The following is a 16,660-nucleotide window of genomic DNA, read 5'->3' on the forward strand; positions in this document are numbered from 1 at the left end:
CGCCTGCACTCTCAAACATGGTGGCCACTGTGACAACGATGCAAAACCATGAAGCAAAAAAAAAAAAAAAACTCAGGAGGGATTCTCAAAGGACAGTTTTGAAGCCTAGTGAAAGATAAAAATTAAAAGGAGGAAATCGGCCCTCACGTGACAGCCTGTAAAGCAGTTAACTGTCCAGGGCACGACCGACTGCAACGTGCCTGGAGAGCAAGAGAATGCTTAAAAAGGAACGGTTTCAAGAGGATTTCCCTGCTAAAGGCTGGTGCATAACGCAGCGCTCCATCTTGGGTATTATTTTCCTCCACAGTGCGAACTGTGTATCTGCTTTTTTTGGTGTAAGTGACTTGCTTTCTTTGACTAATTTATACTAACGCAATTTGCCAACGTAATCAACGCCACCACAAAAGAATGTTATGCCCGTATTCTTTCTAATTTTGCTGATAATTGGTTAAGTTTATTCTAGTTCTAGCTATACGAGCTTCATCGGCTAAAGCCCGCACGTCACCTGCAAGCATTATGAACTTTGTTTATATAGAGTTACGGTCACCGTGGTTACGGTATTACAGCAACTCTAGCTTTACTTGGTGTGTGGCGCCATCTGTGTTATGAGCTATAAACTACGACACAAAAAGGTACATTTGCACAAGAGCAGAAGATGACGCCACCGTAGAGAGCAGAGGCAGGGTGCAGCGAAGAGGAAAGCGTTAGCGAAACTGTCGCCTCTCAGTGTGGACGAAGATAAAGAGGGTGCTTAGAGAGCGACGGCGCCATGGCGAACAAAAGGAAACGAGATATGCAGGCAGACTTTGGCTTCGCACACAAATGCCCATCTCATTTGGTTGAATTCCCGGCACAGTCGGCAATACCCCCAAGAGGGCATACCAGTGGCATGCGGACGATTCTCCATTTTTTCGCGCAGACCGTTTGATCCAGCTATAACATGATATTTTTCAAAAGAGACACATCGTCCGTCGCGATAGACAATAGTTGGTCGCTTTTGGAAGTTGCATAACGTAGTTTTTAAGTTAATAAACAAAGTGATTGATATATAGAGATCGATTAATTAGTTGATGAAGATATTGATTTATTAATGGTAACTTTTATTTTGAGTCCATATCAATGGTCTACTTGTATTAATTGCAGACACCTGGTTCATCCTGGGAAATGGCCGGCAGCAGCGCTTGTAAGATACTATACTTGACTTTTCTTTACCGGCAGCTGCATGGTAATTCTTCACCCTGAAAAACAAAACTGCATTGCTAACATTTCTAGACAGTGCCAGGATGACCTGGATGGTTCGCCTTTACCGGGCCCCTGCATTATAAGGCCCAGGCCTACACGAAACACATCGTCTTTATGAAACCAAATTCTAGAGTCAAGAACGTCAACATCAAAAACAAACAGTTCAGTCCTGAACAAATAAGTCCGACGGAAACTGATGCGCCAGAACAGGCAGGGCCACCTACTTAGAGCTCCTGGACCCACCACCCGCAATCTCGACCGACTTGTGCATCTGCTTAACTTCACTTCCGTCTCTTGCGGATCCTTTCGTGCATACCGAGGACTCCCAGGAAAGCATAACCACAGTTGACTCTGCGTAGAACTACGCCGATATAGGCTTTAGGCCAGTCATTCCACGTGTCCGGGCTGCCCATTGCCTCAGCCAGTACGAATTTCTGCACTCCCTATCACGGTATCATGTTGGAACTGAGTTATCTGCCGGAATGAGGGTGTGCGTGCAGATACGGGGTGCAGCTGCATCGACGCAATCACAAAAGAATGTTTTAATGAACATTGTCGATACCAGGCGTATGCCGCAAGGTAAACTTCTTTCGCCCGCGCTATTCACTCAGATAATCGCAAGGCTTGCTACGTTTCTTGCAATCATTTCATCCTTGCATTGCACCTTCCACGCTATATTCACCGTAAGTTGGGCCACAAGACCAGCTGGTAAGCAGAAACACGCTTGATATTTCTCATGTTTTGCGGGCATGTAGGCATGTCTAAAGAAAAATAAGTACGTCATTAATGTCAGCGACTTGCACAAAAAGGCTGAAGCGAGAGACAAACATATCAGCATTAACACGTCAGCCCAATTCATTTGGCGCGAATCCTCTATATGAATCCTCGGCGCGTAGCACAATAAATAAAGGTTTGTAAGTTTGAAACGAAAGGACTTTCCTTACCTTATCCACCACCAGCGGTGTGTTACGTGGAAAGAGAGTGCGCCTACTTGTCACGGTGCATATCGACTCCTGCAAAACGTAAGCCTACAGCTACCACGTGCTCAGCCGCAAGAAGTCGAAACACCTCTAGGACTTCCACCACGAAGTCATCCATATCGTGGACAGCCCACCAAAACATGCGCCCCTCAAAGAGCAGGGCCCGCCTGGCGGCGGCTGCTGGCGTTCGCAGAGCAAGCGAACCTTGCGCAGATGGACCGCCTTTGCTACAGTACACCCGGACTCCAAACCTTGGAGGAAGTTCCGTTAGCACCGAACCCTGAAGCTTCTTCTCTTATAGTACCGTTACCCCTAAGGATTTCTTCACATATGGTAAACCAGTGCAGCAACATATGTCACTACGGCAACCAGGAAGGCTCAAGCACTTCGCCAAGGCGCACTGCCGGAACCTCTCATATAAAACCCCGTCTAATAGCACAGCACGGGTTTAAATGATTCGGTAGAGACTGTGTCCCTCCCAACTGGATTAGACACCAAAATAAATACAATTTCCAAGCGTGTCAGGACACTTGAATTGTCTTCATCCTCTCGAAAGACAGCTGTACTCGCCATAGCAGTCATGTACATGGACGCTGTTGTGCTTGTGCACCGGCATCGTGAACAAAGTCGGATCAGAATCGAGGCGGCTGGATACGGATTAGCGAGAGCCAGAGGGCGCTGAAGGGGGCAATGCATTTTGTTTTACTTGCATACAGCAGTTCTCAAAAAGCACTGGCAGCCTGCTATCCGGCTGGTTTTACACAGTTTGGTGCCCTTAGATCCTTAGCTGGGGAATGTAGCTACTTTACGATTGTCTGATTGGCTGGAAGGTCTCGCTGTCTTACATGGCCGCCTACAGCAGGAGGCTTAACCGGAGCTCTCTCAGAGCTGTTCCGGCAGCAAGGGTAGCTCTTCCGGCAGCGATGGCGATGATGCTACAGTACAGCCAATTTTGGAGGCGACGGAGGTTCACCACCAGGTAAAGCTGGTTACCCTGGAACCGGGCGTTGGCCAGGGTAAACTCTAAGCATCATTCCAAGGAAGGTCGCTGCTTTTGAAGAGATCGTCGTTATGATTCGTGCGAAAAGACGGCTTCCTCCACCTACCGCAGCTGTTCTTAGTACAGGAAAAATTGGGGGCCTTTGTTTTCCCCTGCACTTCCGGATAACGCAGTCTCGCGCTATTGTGGGCGCCCCGCCGAAGGAGCTTATAGGCCGATGGAAGGCGGTAAAGGTGCCTGGGCTAACTTTTGGCAATGCGGCGTCGCACGAGGAAGTATACAGGGAAGTTATACTGCCCAAGCTCTATCAATCAGAGACACACAGAAAGGACAAACACGAGACGATAGACAGCGGTTGTCCACAATGCTGTGGGCAGTCTCGTATTAAGTTCTTTTAGTGTGTTTCCGATCGCACTGTATGGTTCTTGATGCTTCCGAACCAATCAGCCCACCGAAAATGTCAATGACGAATATTTTCCAGTTGTTAGGGCGTAGGCGAAAGAAGACGTGAAAAAGAAAACAGTGACGTTACAAACCTGGGATGACATGATTAGCTAATGGCAAATGACAATGGTGCACTGCCGAACATAATCTGGGGTCACGTGGGCGTTTGACTTGGTCCAGTTGGGGCCGGCGGTGGAGGGGCCTGGCACATCTAACACTCTCACTCTTTTCTACCGAGGGCAGGCGAAAAATGTATTTGCAACAGACGTGTTTCGTCATTGGTTCTTGCCTGCGTGAGATAATTTTGGGCTCGCCTTCAGTGTTCGCGTGCGTCGAGTACATAGTGCGCGTTCTTAAGTGTCAAATGCAAGACCAAGAACAGATTTTCCGACGAAGTAACATTCCGAGTACTTCTGGCCGACAGGCTAAGACAGGCAACACTTCTAGATTTCAGGATTTTAGAAAGAAATGTGTTACTCAAATGATTGGTTTGGTAAACTGGTACAGGAGGAGGCCCCAAAGCAAAGCTTTCAGGGGGCCTCCTACTACAAAATGCCCATACAAACAAAACAATAGGCAGGAATGAGGAATGCAGAGGAATTCACCGGTAGAGGAGAGAGGATGAACGAGGTCTTTTTCTCAAGCAGCCACGGTCACCCGTAGCACTTGACGATAATTCGTCCCCCTTCGCCGTCTTTCCAGGCTGCTTATCGGTCAAACGCCATCGCCAAGCCCTCATACGCTGGATCAGGCCACACAACGATGGCAGCTATTGGACAAGGGTGAAGTGTTTTGCACGGGGAGAATGACCCACACTGAAGAGCCCGCAAACTGAGCGGGATAAGAGCTAGTTTTGACTGTGTAAACGCGGATAAGTCGCGCTGCCCTCTGATCACGTCGTCTATTGGAGGGCCACAACTGAGAACCAACCAATGCCTGTGCGTGGAGCGCTCTTCACTCCACTGCGCTCTGCCCAGAGCCGGGTCTTGTCTGAGCAAGAGCTTGATGCGCGCAAATAAATAAATGCCGCAAATAACAAATGACAAAGTAAACAAGAAGTTGCTGGCCAGCGGCGCCGCCCTCACCAGACCGACTGTGTCTGTGATTGGTCGTTCGCTTCACCACCTGCTGCTGTTTCCGTCGTCGGTTCGCATTGACGTCACGACGAAATTAAATGAGTATGAAACAGATTGATACAGAATACGCCCCAGGTTGTTTTAACTGAGCACTTGTATGGCTCGTACATAACCACCACACTTTTGGATATACTTTTATTTGTTTCAGCACTTCTTGTCGGGCCTAATATAAGGCGCATAGCGCATTTTCCTAGGGTTAGTATTGTGTTCCTTAGCCTCTAAGATAAGGGGATCGCAAAAGCCTACTGGGAGAAAATATCGAAGGGAGTACTGCATAGCATTTTGTCTTAACTGTCGTGACGCAAAACTATTTCACATGCTGTCAAAACAGCTGTGTACAGCTCTCTGCCCAGTTCGGTAAGAACTCAACAATTCTTACAGGTTTAGTGCAAATATTCTCACGTCATTTCAGTTGACTCAAGAAATAGCAATACCAAAAGAGCGAACATTAATCGTGCGTCATAAGGTGTTTCGTGGTGTACTTAATCTTCGTGTACCGTCAGCGTACACGTCAGAGCGATAAACTTGAGCGAGAAACATGAAAGTCCGGTGATTTTTTTCCTGTTTAATGAATAAAATTGCTGTGTTCTTGTTACAATCATTGTCATGGCTACATCATTATTATCTTCTTTGTTTTTCATAGGTCAAAGAAAAGTATTGGGAAAAGTGAAACGAATGTTGGGATTTGAGGTACGTTTCGCCCCGCCCTCTAAAACTTTTTTTGCGGAAATTTCTTATTGTCTCTGCATTTCGGAGAAGAATGCAACTTTTTAGAAATCGTTCCAACTCTGCGCTGAGGCTACAGGGAAACTATTTGAACTCAAGTGGCGCCAGGCAAGCTAGAACAAAAAAAAATGGGAGGGGGGTGAAGCTAGTGTAATATCTCTCAACATCTACAACAAGCAGTTGAAAAATACCGGTATGAAAAAACTTTAGAATTTTTTTTGTACAAAACAGGTATCCGTCATACAAGGTCAAAATATATGTCATAGATGTAGCGATTATTATGGCGCCCTGCCTTATTTATTCGGCAACATTCTCCAAATTTAATTGCCTGCCACCTTTTTTAGTCTTGGTGATCACCGTAGGTATTGCACAGGAGAAGCCACTGGATATCAGTGTCCATAATATCATTGTATAGCAGATGTAAAGATACATGATTCTTGCGGAAAACCGGCTGAAGTAATGGCGAAAAAAATGGAGGTGGTCCACAATGAGCTGTCGCCTCAATACTTATTTTGTCCCGTTTATTTTGTGCGCTGCTTTTTCGAACAAATCATTATTTGTTATCAGCTTTCGAAATTTGCGGTCATAACTGACTTGCGGATGCTGCAGAGGACCGGAGAACAGGAACGCCACAAATACCATTTGCAACAAAGCAGAAGATGGTTGCGAAAAGGGCTAGTTATGAAATACACATGAAGGAGGCCAACAGTCGTCTAAACCAGAGAGCATAAAGATTTTGTTTCCAAATTTTGGTGTTCATGTACAACAATTCAGACAAAAGTTTTGAACATTGCAAAATTCTAATACCTGTGCTACAGGGGTATTTCGAATGCCTTCCAAACGAATGTCATTCGACTCGACTGCCAAACCTGCGCTGCTACACGACGTTCTTGAACGGCATTCGGTTCACATGACATTCGAGTCGACGGAGCTCCGCGGAGACATTCGAGATTTTGGAATGCCTTCGAGGCGCAAGCGCGACTACTCTCTACCGCAGCGTCTTCGCGCCATAGGTGGCAGCATAAGTTTTGAAGAGCAAATACGTTCATTAAACGATGTAATTCTAAATACTATTTATATACACTATACGGATCTTTTCCAGAAGTTTTGTTAGCAAGCAAATATTTACCGCATACTCTGGAACCCATTGTAGGAAAAAAAGGCAGCCATTTTGGCCCGGTGCCAGTTTTTTTCACTTTGTGCTGTTGCTTTTACAGTGCTTTGTCTTATTACCTTGTGTACGTGTGCGTCTGTGCGTACATTTTAAGTGAGCTTTTTTTTTATTCAGTGAAGTTTATTGCACTTTTTCGTTTTTTGCGACACACGCAGGAGATAGAGCCCAATGTAGCCAACAGATCGCACACAAAAAATGGCCGGGCTATGGGCTTGGGCCCCTGTTAGAACAGATGCATTTAGTAATAAATAAATAGTAAAGTTTATTAGAAATGACATATTACTTTTGAAAGTAGCTATTTTATAGCGGACTGTAACTATACAAATTAATGGTTGCTGCTATATTTGTTCAAAAACAAAACTTGACGGCAGAAGCGCCCCTGTAGCTTGGCCGCAGAATACTGAAGCTTTCGAATGCTTTTGGAATAGTCGTGTAGCCCCGTGCGGGTCTATCCAGTCCGAATGCCATTCGACTCGAATGTCATTTCAACGTAACCGTGTAGCACAGGTATAAGATGCTTTTACGGAAAAAATAAAGGCAATGATTCGTCGAGATGACTTATCGATGTTACGTATTTTGTTACTTTCTTGTTTTTACCAACTGTGATTAGCTGTTTTAGGTTTTTGTCACATGCTCATTTTCCTGCAATTGTCCCCCCTGCAATAATGCCCTGGCGGTGCTGCAGGTGCTTGTATAAATAAAATAAGTGAAATTATTCTGATATGTAGCAAAAATCTTTCTTTCAATATGTTTTCGTCATTCGTATCGAACAGTTCGATGCGGCGTGCGTCGCTTAAGTGTAACTATAAGGGTTTGAAATTACATGCACAAGGGCTACTTAGAAAATTGAAAATTAATTTCTGCGCAAAGGAAATGCCACACTAATTGTCTAACATATCGGTGGACACCCGAACAGCGCCGTAAGCGAAGGGAGGAAGGTCTGAGTGAAAGAAGAAAGGAACAAAGTGGTGCCGTAATGGAGGGCTCCGCAACATTAACGACCAGCTGGGGATCTTTTGAGCGGATCCACCCAAAATCCGCCCGAAGCGCAAGAAACGGACGACGAGCACTACAGCAGCTACTTCGACACCGAGGCCACCGGAGACGGAGAATTCGAGGGCGCCGTCATGCAGCATGACCACCACTGTACGTCAAGCACGTACAATACCGCCGTGCAATGGCAAATTTACTCTTCGAAACGCCAGAAGAAGAAGCAGAGGAGCGGATCGCGGAACGCCGCCATTTTGCACTCAACGAGGCCCGGAGCGGGAAGTACAATAGCAAGATGGCGCCGACCTCCTCGGCAGCAGGCGACATGGCCGTGGCGACAGCCGGAGCGCCAGCTGCAAGCAAAGTCCAGCGGCAGCCGAGACAAAGGTTGCCACGGCTTCCAAAGGGCGACGCAAAAATTATCATCAGGCCCATTCAAACTGCTCTCGAATACTGCGCTGACCACAGCGGCAACCGGATCGCGCTGACCTGCAGGCGCGCTCCGATAGAAGTCGTGGAAATAACTTTCCGTCGATGGCGCAAGCTGTGGATATTGCATTTGAGTGGGCCAGCTTGAGCTTCGGGACACGGACGTAGAAAGACGAACAGTACATATCGCAGAAATGCCTCGTTCGGCGTCCGTGTCAAAATGTTCAAGCTGCAGCCCACCCAAACGCAATCGCTGGATATTCCCCATGCGAGCTAACGCACCGAGTCATCTGACAATGCTGACCACAAGCTTTCCTCATCACTTAATGTGCCCAGGCGCGCTTGCCCCATTACCTCGTTATGATATGAGATAGAACGCTGGCTACCTGGAAATGCCACTGAAGTCCGATATGTGCCATATGGGCTAATAAAGCCGCACAGGCGCGGCGAGATCATTACGGGGAAAGGAAAGCGAAGTGTCAGGAAGCACTTTTCACGCCAATTGTTTGCAAAATTCGTGCTCTTTTTTACTTACAAAGGTTTTCCTTTGTGTATTACAGAAGTGGCATACCCTTAACCACGAGGCTTCCCTCTCCGTATCTGCAATCATTCAGCCCATATACTCGTTCTCGTTATCACCGAGGATGAGTCACCACCATGTGATTGGCTCGTACATGTGAGAGGCTACGAAATGATTGCCCTTCGCATGGCCGTTTTCCACGCGCAGACTGTGCGCATCAACTAAGCGAAGGGCCATTGTTCTTTTACAATGCGTCAGTTCACTTATTCGTTATTTCGCTACTGAAGCGGCTAGCAAACGGGAAATACTGTGGCACCACACACAGTCATATCAACGGATAGAACTTCAGATAAACTATCCTGTAGGAATAAGGTGGCTTTTTTTAAGGGTACTGAGAAGGAAATAATTACAGCCAGGACTAGAGAACGGTTTATTATAGGGATCGCTCTTAGCCCGTCGCGATTGGCACACAGACATCCTAATTTCATTCAGGGGGTATAAACGCACAGAAATGAATGTCACATTCACACTGCCTACACCTACGCCAACACTAGAAAGCAAGATATGGTTTATGGTTTATGGGGGTTCAACATCCCAAAGCGACTCAGGCTATGAGGGACGCCATACTGAAGGGCTCCGGAAATTTCAACCACCTACGTGCACTGACATCGCATAGCACACGGGCGCTAGAACTTGTCCGACAACCTCCTGGCCTTGGGACTGCACAACAGTCTCGAGGAGCTCCAAGAAGCGCAGATAATTGCGCAAACTCAAGGACTGCAACTATCGGCAACGGGCAGAAGACTCCTGAGCAGATACGGCAGTGAATCTACCCTAAAGGAGACACAAAGCACAGAGACGCCATCAGGGTAGCTCCGATACCCATAAACATGGACCCGAATCTACACACGGCGCGAAGAGAAGCAAGAGCCGAAAACGTGCAAAGGACGTTGGCAACCAGAAACAACGCATTGTACGTGGACGCCGCTACGTACATCGAGGACGGAAGAAGTTGCAGGAAAAGCAAAGTGGAAACGGTGATCAACTCGGCCGTGAAGGATGTCACCAGCGCGTCAATCCGGAATTGTACGGTAGTCGAGGCCGAAGAGGCAGCTGTGGCTCTAGCGGCAGCGGAGGGCTACTGATCCAATAGGTCCTTAACCATACTCACAGACTGACAAGCAGCATGCCGAAACTATCTAAACGGCAGAATCACCCACAGTGCGCTCCGCATCCTCCGCTCGTGCGGCAAATTCAGACACAACCAAGCCAAACACAGGATAGTTTGGGTACCAGGTCATACCGACATTACGGGAAATCAGGAGGCTTGAGGATACGCAACAAGACGAGAATCCAACAATCCCGCCCTTTCTGAGGAGCCCGAGCCGGTAACCTAAAGCTATTCAGAGATACTAAATTATTACTGGGGGATCAGACAAATATACCCACCCCCCCACAAACAGCCAACAAGAGAGGACGCAATGACATGGAGATAACTGCAAACGGTAACCTTCCCGTTAATCAGAACCGAAAGTTGGGCTAGTTGGTGTGGATTCATACTTGGCAGCGCAAAAAAAAACGAGGACAAAAGCGAACGAGGAGCGCTTGTGTTGTGTCTCCTCGTTGGCTTTTGTCCTCGTTTTTTTTTTTTGCGCTGCCAAGTATGAACCTTCCCGTGCCTAAACATTCTAAGCAAAATCTATCCCACGCAGTACGAGAGCGAATGCCCGTGGTGTGGAGATAAACCAACTCTATACCATATCACATGAGCTTGTCAGAAGGTATACGAGCTAACCACAATAGAAAACCCGAGGTCGGAACAGTGGGAGACGATGCTTTCCAGCGACATCCTGCAAGTCCAGCAAGGACCAGTAAGGCGTGCTCGCAAGGCAGCTACCCTCAGCGGAGCCCTGGAGTAGGGGAACCGACCCTGAGACGAAGATGGAAGACTCCATTTGAAACCGCAAAAAACCGAGTAAAATAAAGCGAAATAAACGTTTTTCTTCATCATCATGGGGATCTTTAACGTGCACTGACAACGCACAGCACACGGTTGCCTTCGCGTCTGGCCTCTATAGAAACGCGGCCGCCGCGTCCGCGTTTCAACCCGGGAGCTCCGGTTCAGTAGCCGAGCGCCCTCACCACTGAGCCACCGCGGCGGATAGTACTAGTACTTCTCACGTGTGCTTACGGTAACTCTGTACGTACGAGAAACTAAAACTGCCTACTGTCTAATGCCTCATGCATCATTACAAAGACGAAAAAACGCACCTAAAAATTAGATGTCTATATTCCTTTAACTGTAAATACCGCATATAATATCGACTCCGGAAGTATACTTACCTTCGACAGGTAGACATCAAATGTAGCCAAGTTACAGCACGAACTCTTACTTCATGCGCCCACTGGAGAAGAGGTGCCAGCGGTGTAACACAGCAGTCAACAAAAATGTTGACATGACGAATTCCACCAAAGTCCAAGAGCTGGTACTATGGCTTAAAAACAGCCCACAAAAGGAGACATCATCTGACCTCAAATACAGGGTGGTCTTGAAGCAAACCAGGCCATGAATCATCGTAGGCGTTACAATTACGGATTCCAATCACCGCCTGTTCTCTGTGCGCAACCTTTCTCTCTGACGTGCCAGCTGTGTAAGCACAATCCGTACTACTCGGCTATGTCCAGTTCGAGACTGCACGCACACCATGTTGGATTGCGGGCGAAAAACCACGATAGCTTTGAAGCTGCGTTCGCTGAAGCGGCGACAGGTGAGATGGATCTTCAGTTCCGAACAAAAACCCGCTCGTATCACGTCTGTAAGCTTATCTGCTGTGGGCAGTGGCGCTGCTGAATCATTAAGCAAATATTGCGATGAACGGAAATAATCGTCGCCATTCCCTTGATAAACAGAGCCTGTGCGTTTCTTGCAACACCGCGAGGTTCGCAAAGTGTTGGAGATAATTGCAGCCCCGATAATGTCTACCCTATTGTTCTAAGCCACCCGCAAGAACAGTGCAGTCGAACAGGTCACGTCTTCACTGTAAATGAGACATATATAATGGCAGATGGTATAGGACAAGCTTAAAAACGCGGTCACCACGTCTTCGCAGAACAAGCGCAACACAATTGGGGAAACAATCGCAGACCATTTCTTCTAATGCAGGATGTCTCTTACTACTAGCATCCCGCACTGTCGTGTTCCGTTCGGAAAAACATTTATGTGATGAAACAAACCGGCATTCATCATGTTATGAGAAATTGGCCTATAATGGCGTTTGCCTTTCGAAGAGTCCCAAATGGGACTAGGGTAAGCAATCGACGGGAGGAACCTAAGGGGGCCGGCTGCATGGATAGTTCACAATTGGCATTTCAGTTGCCATCTTCTGAGTTTGGAGCCTGGCTTCCATAGCATAGGCAGCAATAAGCATACAAGAAAAACGCGTAGGGTTTCGCTGCGCCTGCACTCTCAAACATGGCGGTCACTGTGACAGCGAAGAAAAACGATGAAGCAAAAAAAAGAACTCAGGAGGGATTCTCAAAGGGCAGTTTTGAAGCCTAGTGAAAGATAAAAATTAAAAGGAGGAAATCGGCTTTCACGTGACAGCCTGTAAAGCAGTCAACTGTCCGGGACACGACCGACTGCAACGTGCCTGGAGATCTGGAGAGAATGCTTAAAAAGGAACGGTTTCAAGAGGATTTCCCTTCTAAAGGCTTGTGCGTAACGCAGCGCTCCATCTTGGGTATTATTTTCCTAAACAGCGCGAACTGTGTATCTGCTTTTATTGGTATCAGTGACTTGCCTTCATTGACTTATTTATACTAACGCAATTTGCCAACGTAATCAACACCACCACAAAAGAAAGTTATGCCCGTATTCAGAAGTACTTGTATTTGGGCGTGTTGGTTCATATCTTTTCAGGAGGACACAGGGGCGCAACAAAAACACACGGACATAGAAGTAGACAGGGACGAGCGCTTACTATCAACAGGCTTTATTTATCGCAATGCTTGCGATGAGCAGGGGAGCATGGGTAGGTGAAGGCTGAACACAAAGCAAAGAGCCCGATGCAGAAGAAATATAACTCAGAAGTACTTGTATTTGGGCGTGTTGGTTGATATCTTTTCAGGAGGACACAGGGGCGCAACAAAAACACACGGACATAGAAGTAGACAGGGACGAGCGCTTACTATCAACAGGCAAATAATGCCCGCATTCTTTCTAATTTCACTGATAATTGGTTAAGTTTATTCTAGTTCTAACTACACGAGCTTCATCGGCTAAAGCCCGCACGTCAGCTGCACGTCTTATCAACTTTATATAGAGTTACGGTCACCGTGGTTACGGTAATACAGCAACTCTAACTTTTCTTGGTATGTGGCGTCCTCTGTGTTATGAACTATAAACTACGACACAAAAAGGTACATTTGCACAAGAGAAGAAGGTGACGCCACCGTAGAGAGCAGAGGCAGGGTGCAGCGAAGAGGAAAGCGTTAGCGAAACTGTCGCCTCTCAGTATGTACGCAGATAAAGAGGGTGCTTAGAGAGCGACGGCGGCATGGCGAACAAACGGAAACGAGATATGCAGGCAGACTGGATTCGCACACAAATGCCCATCTCATTTAGTTGAATTCCCGGCACAGTCGGCAATACCCCCGAGAGGGGCATACCAGTGGCATGCGGACGATTCTCCATTTTTTCGCGCAAACCGTTTGATCCAGCTATAACATGAAATTTTTCAAAAGAGACACATCGTCCGTCGCGATAGACAATAGTTGGTCGCTTTTGGAAGTTGCATGACGTAGTTTTTAAGTTAATAAACAAAGTGATTGATATATAGAGATCGATTAATTAGTTGATTAAGTTATTGATTTATTAATTGTAACTTTTATTTTGAGTCCATATAAATGGTCTACTTGTATTAATTGCAGACACCTGGTTCATCCTGGGAAATGGCCGGCAGCAGCGCTTGTAAGATACTATTACGTGGCTTTTCTTTACCGGCAGCTGCATGGTAATTCTTCACTCTGAAAAACAAAACTGCATTGCTAACATTTCTAGACAGTGCCAGGATGACCTGGATGGTTCGCCTTTACCGGGCCCCTGCATTATAAGGCCCAGGCCTACACGAAACACATCGTCTTTATGAAACCAAATTCTAGAGTCAAGAACGTCAACATCAAAAACAAACAGTTCAGTCCTGAACAAATAAGTCCGACGGAAACTGATGCGCCAGCACAGGCAGGGCCACCTACTTAGAGCTCCTGGACCCACCACCCGCAATCTCGACCGACTTGTGCATCTGCTTAACTTCACTTTTGTCTCTTGCGGATCATTTCGTGCATACCGAGGACTCCCAGGAAAGCATAACCACAGCTGACTTTGCGTAAAACTAAGCCGATATAAGCTATAGGCCACTTAATCCACGTGTCCGGGCTGCCCATTGCCTCAGCGAGAACGGATTCCTGCACTCCCTATCACGGTATCATGTTGGAACTACGTTATCTGCCGGAATGAGGGTGTGCGTGCAGATACGGGGTGCAGCTGCATGGACGCAATCACAAAAGAATGTTTTAACGAACGTTGTCGATATCGGGCGTATGCCGCAAGGTAAACTTGTTTCGTCCGCGCTATTCACTCAGATAATCGCAAGGCTTCCTACGTTTCTTGCAATTATTTCATCCTTGCATTGCACCTTCCACGCTATATTAACCGTAAGTTGGGCCACAAGACCAGCAGGTAAGCAGAAACACACTTGATATTTCTCATGTTTCGCGGGCATGTAGGCATGTCTAAACAAAAATAAGTACGTCATGAATGTCAGCGACTTGCACAAAAAGTCTGAAGCGAGCAACAAACAGATAAGTATTAACATGTCAGCCCAACTCATTTGGCGCGAATCTTCTATATGAATCCTGGGCGCGTAGCACAATAAAGAGAGGTTTGTAAGTTTGAAACGAAAGGACCTTCCTTACCTCATCCACCACCAGCGGTGTGTTACGCGAGAAGAAAGGGTGCGCCTACTTGTCACGGTACATACCGACTCCTGCAAAATGTAAGCCTACAGCTACCACGAACTCAGCCGCAAGCAGTCGAAACACCTCTAGAATTTCGACCGCGAAGTCATCCATATCGTCGACAGCCCACCAAAATATGAGCCCTTCAAAGAGCTGGGCCCGCCTGGCTGCGGCTGCTGGCGATCGCAGAGCACGCAAACCTTGCGCAGATGGACCGCCTTTTGCTACAGTACACCCGGACTCCAGATCCCTTAGATCCCCTTAGATCCTTAGCTGGGGAATGTAGCTACTTTATGATTGTCCGATTGGCTGGAAAATCTCGCTGTCTTACATGGCCGCCTACAGCGGGAGGCTTAACCGGAGCTCTCTTAGAGCTGTTCCGGCGGCAAGGGTAACTCTTCCGACAGCGATGGCGATGATGCTACAGTACAGCCACTTTTGGAGGCGACGGAGGTTCACCACCAGGTAAAGCTGGTTACCCTGGAACCGGGCGTTGGCCAGGGTCAACTGGAAGCATCATTCCTAGGAAGGTCGCCGCTTTTGAAGATATCGTCGTCACGATTCGTAGGAAAAGACGGCTTCCTCCTCCGGCCGCAGCCGTTCTTAGTACAGGGAAGATTGGGGGCCTTTGTTTTCCCCTGGCCCGTGGGATAACGCAATTTCGCGCTATTGTGGGCGCCCCGCCGAAGGAGCTTATAGGCCGATGGAAGGCGGTAATGGTCCCTGGGCTAACTTTTGGCAAGGCGGCGTCGCACGAGAAAGTATACAGGGAAGTTATACTGCCCAAACTCTATCACTCAGAGACACACAGAAAGGACAAACACGAGACGATAGACAGCGGTTGTCCACAATGCTGTGTGCAGTCTCGTATTAAGTTTTTTTAGTGTGTTTCCGATCGCACTGTATGGTTCTTGATGCTTCCGAACCAATCAGCCCACCGAAAATGTCAATGACGAATATTTTCCAGTTGTTAGGGTATAGGCGGAAGAAGACGTGAAAAAGAAAACAGTGACGCTACAAACCTGGGATGACATGATTTGCTAATGACAAATGACAATGGTACACTGCCGAACATAATCTGGGGTCACGTGGGCGTATGACTTGGTCCAGTTGGGGCCGGCGGTGGAGGGGTATGACACATCTAACACTCTCACTTTTTTTACCGCGGACAGGCGAGAAATGTATTTGCAACAGACGTGTTTCGTCATTGGTTCTTGCCTGCGTGAGATAGTATTGGGCTCACCTTCAGTGTTCGCGTGCGTCGAGTACATAGTGCGCGTTCTTAAGTGTCAAATGCAAGACCAAGAACAGATTTTCCGACGAAGTAACATTCCGAGTACTTCAGGCCGACAGGCTAAGATAGACACCACTTCTTGGTTTCACATTTTCATAGACAGAAAATTGTTACATAAATGAATGGTTTGGTAAACTGGTAGAGGAGGAGGCCCCAAAGCAAAGCTGTCAGGGGGCCTCCTACTACAAAACGCCCGTACAAACAAAAATAAATAGGCAGGAATGAGGAATGCAGATGAATTCACCGGTAGAGGAGAGAGGATGAACGAGGTCTTTTTCTCAAGCAGCCACGGTCATCCGTAGCACTTGACGATAATTCGTCCCCCTTCGCCGTCTTTCCAGGCTGCTTATCGGTCAAACGCCATCGCCAAGCCCTCATACGCTGGATCAGGCCACACAACGATGGCAGCTATTGGACAAGGGTGAAGTGTTTTGCACGGGGAGAATGACCCACACTGAAGAGCCCGCAAACTGAGAGAGATAAGAGCTAGTTTTGACTGTGTAAACTCGGATAAGCCTCACTGCCTTCTGATCGCGCCGTCTATTGGAGGGCCACAACTGAGAACCAACCAATGCCTGTGCGTGGAGCACTTTTCACTCCACTGCGCTCTAGAGCCAGGTCTTGTCTGAGCAAGAGCTTGATTCGCGCAAATAAAAAAATGCAGCAAATAACAAATAACAAAGTCAACAAAAAGTTGCTGGCCAGCGGCG

The 16,660-nt window shown here is 47.3% G+C and overlaps 1 protein-coding gene across 3 annotated transcripts in view; it reads right to left on the reverse strand.

The window, feature by feature from the left end:
* Nucleotides 1–11,603, reverse strand: part of LOC144107498 (uncharacterized) — a 76,894-nt gene extending 65,291 nt beyond the window's left edge. The window contains exon 1 of one of the 3 annotated variants that reach the window (XM_077640524.1): nucleotides 10,985–11,603. The gene's annotated coding sequence lies outside the window, so the exon portion shown is untranslated. The remainder of the gene's footprint in view (nucleotides 1–10,984) is intronic. The other 2 variants (XM_077640525.1, XM_077640526.1) reach the window with 2 other exon arrangements.
* Between the last annotated feature and the right edge of the window lie 5,057 nt (nucleotides 11,604–16,660).

This window comes from Amblyomma americanum, chromosome 10 (genome assembly GCF_052857255.1).
Source record: "Amblyomma americanum isolate KBUSLIRL-KWMA chromosome 10, ASM5285725v1, whole genome shotgun sequence".
NCBI lineage: Eukaryota > Metazoa > Arthropoda > Arachnida > Ixodida > Ixodidae > Amblyomma > Amblyomma americanum.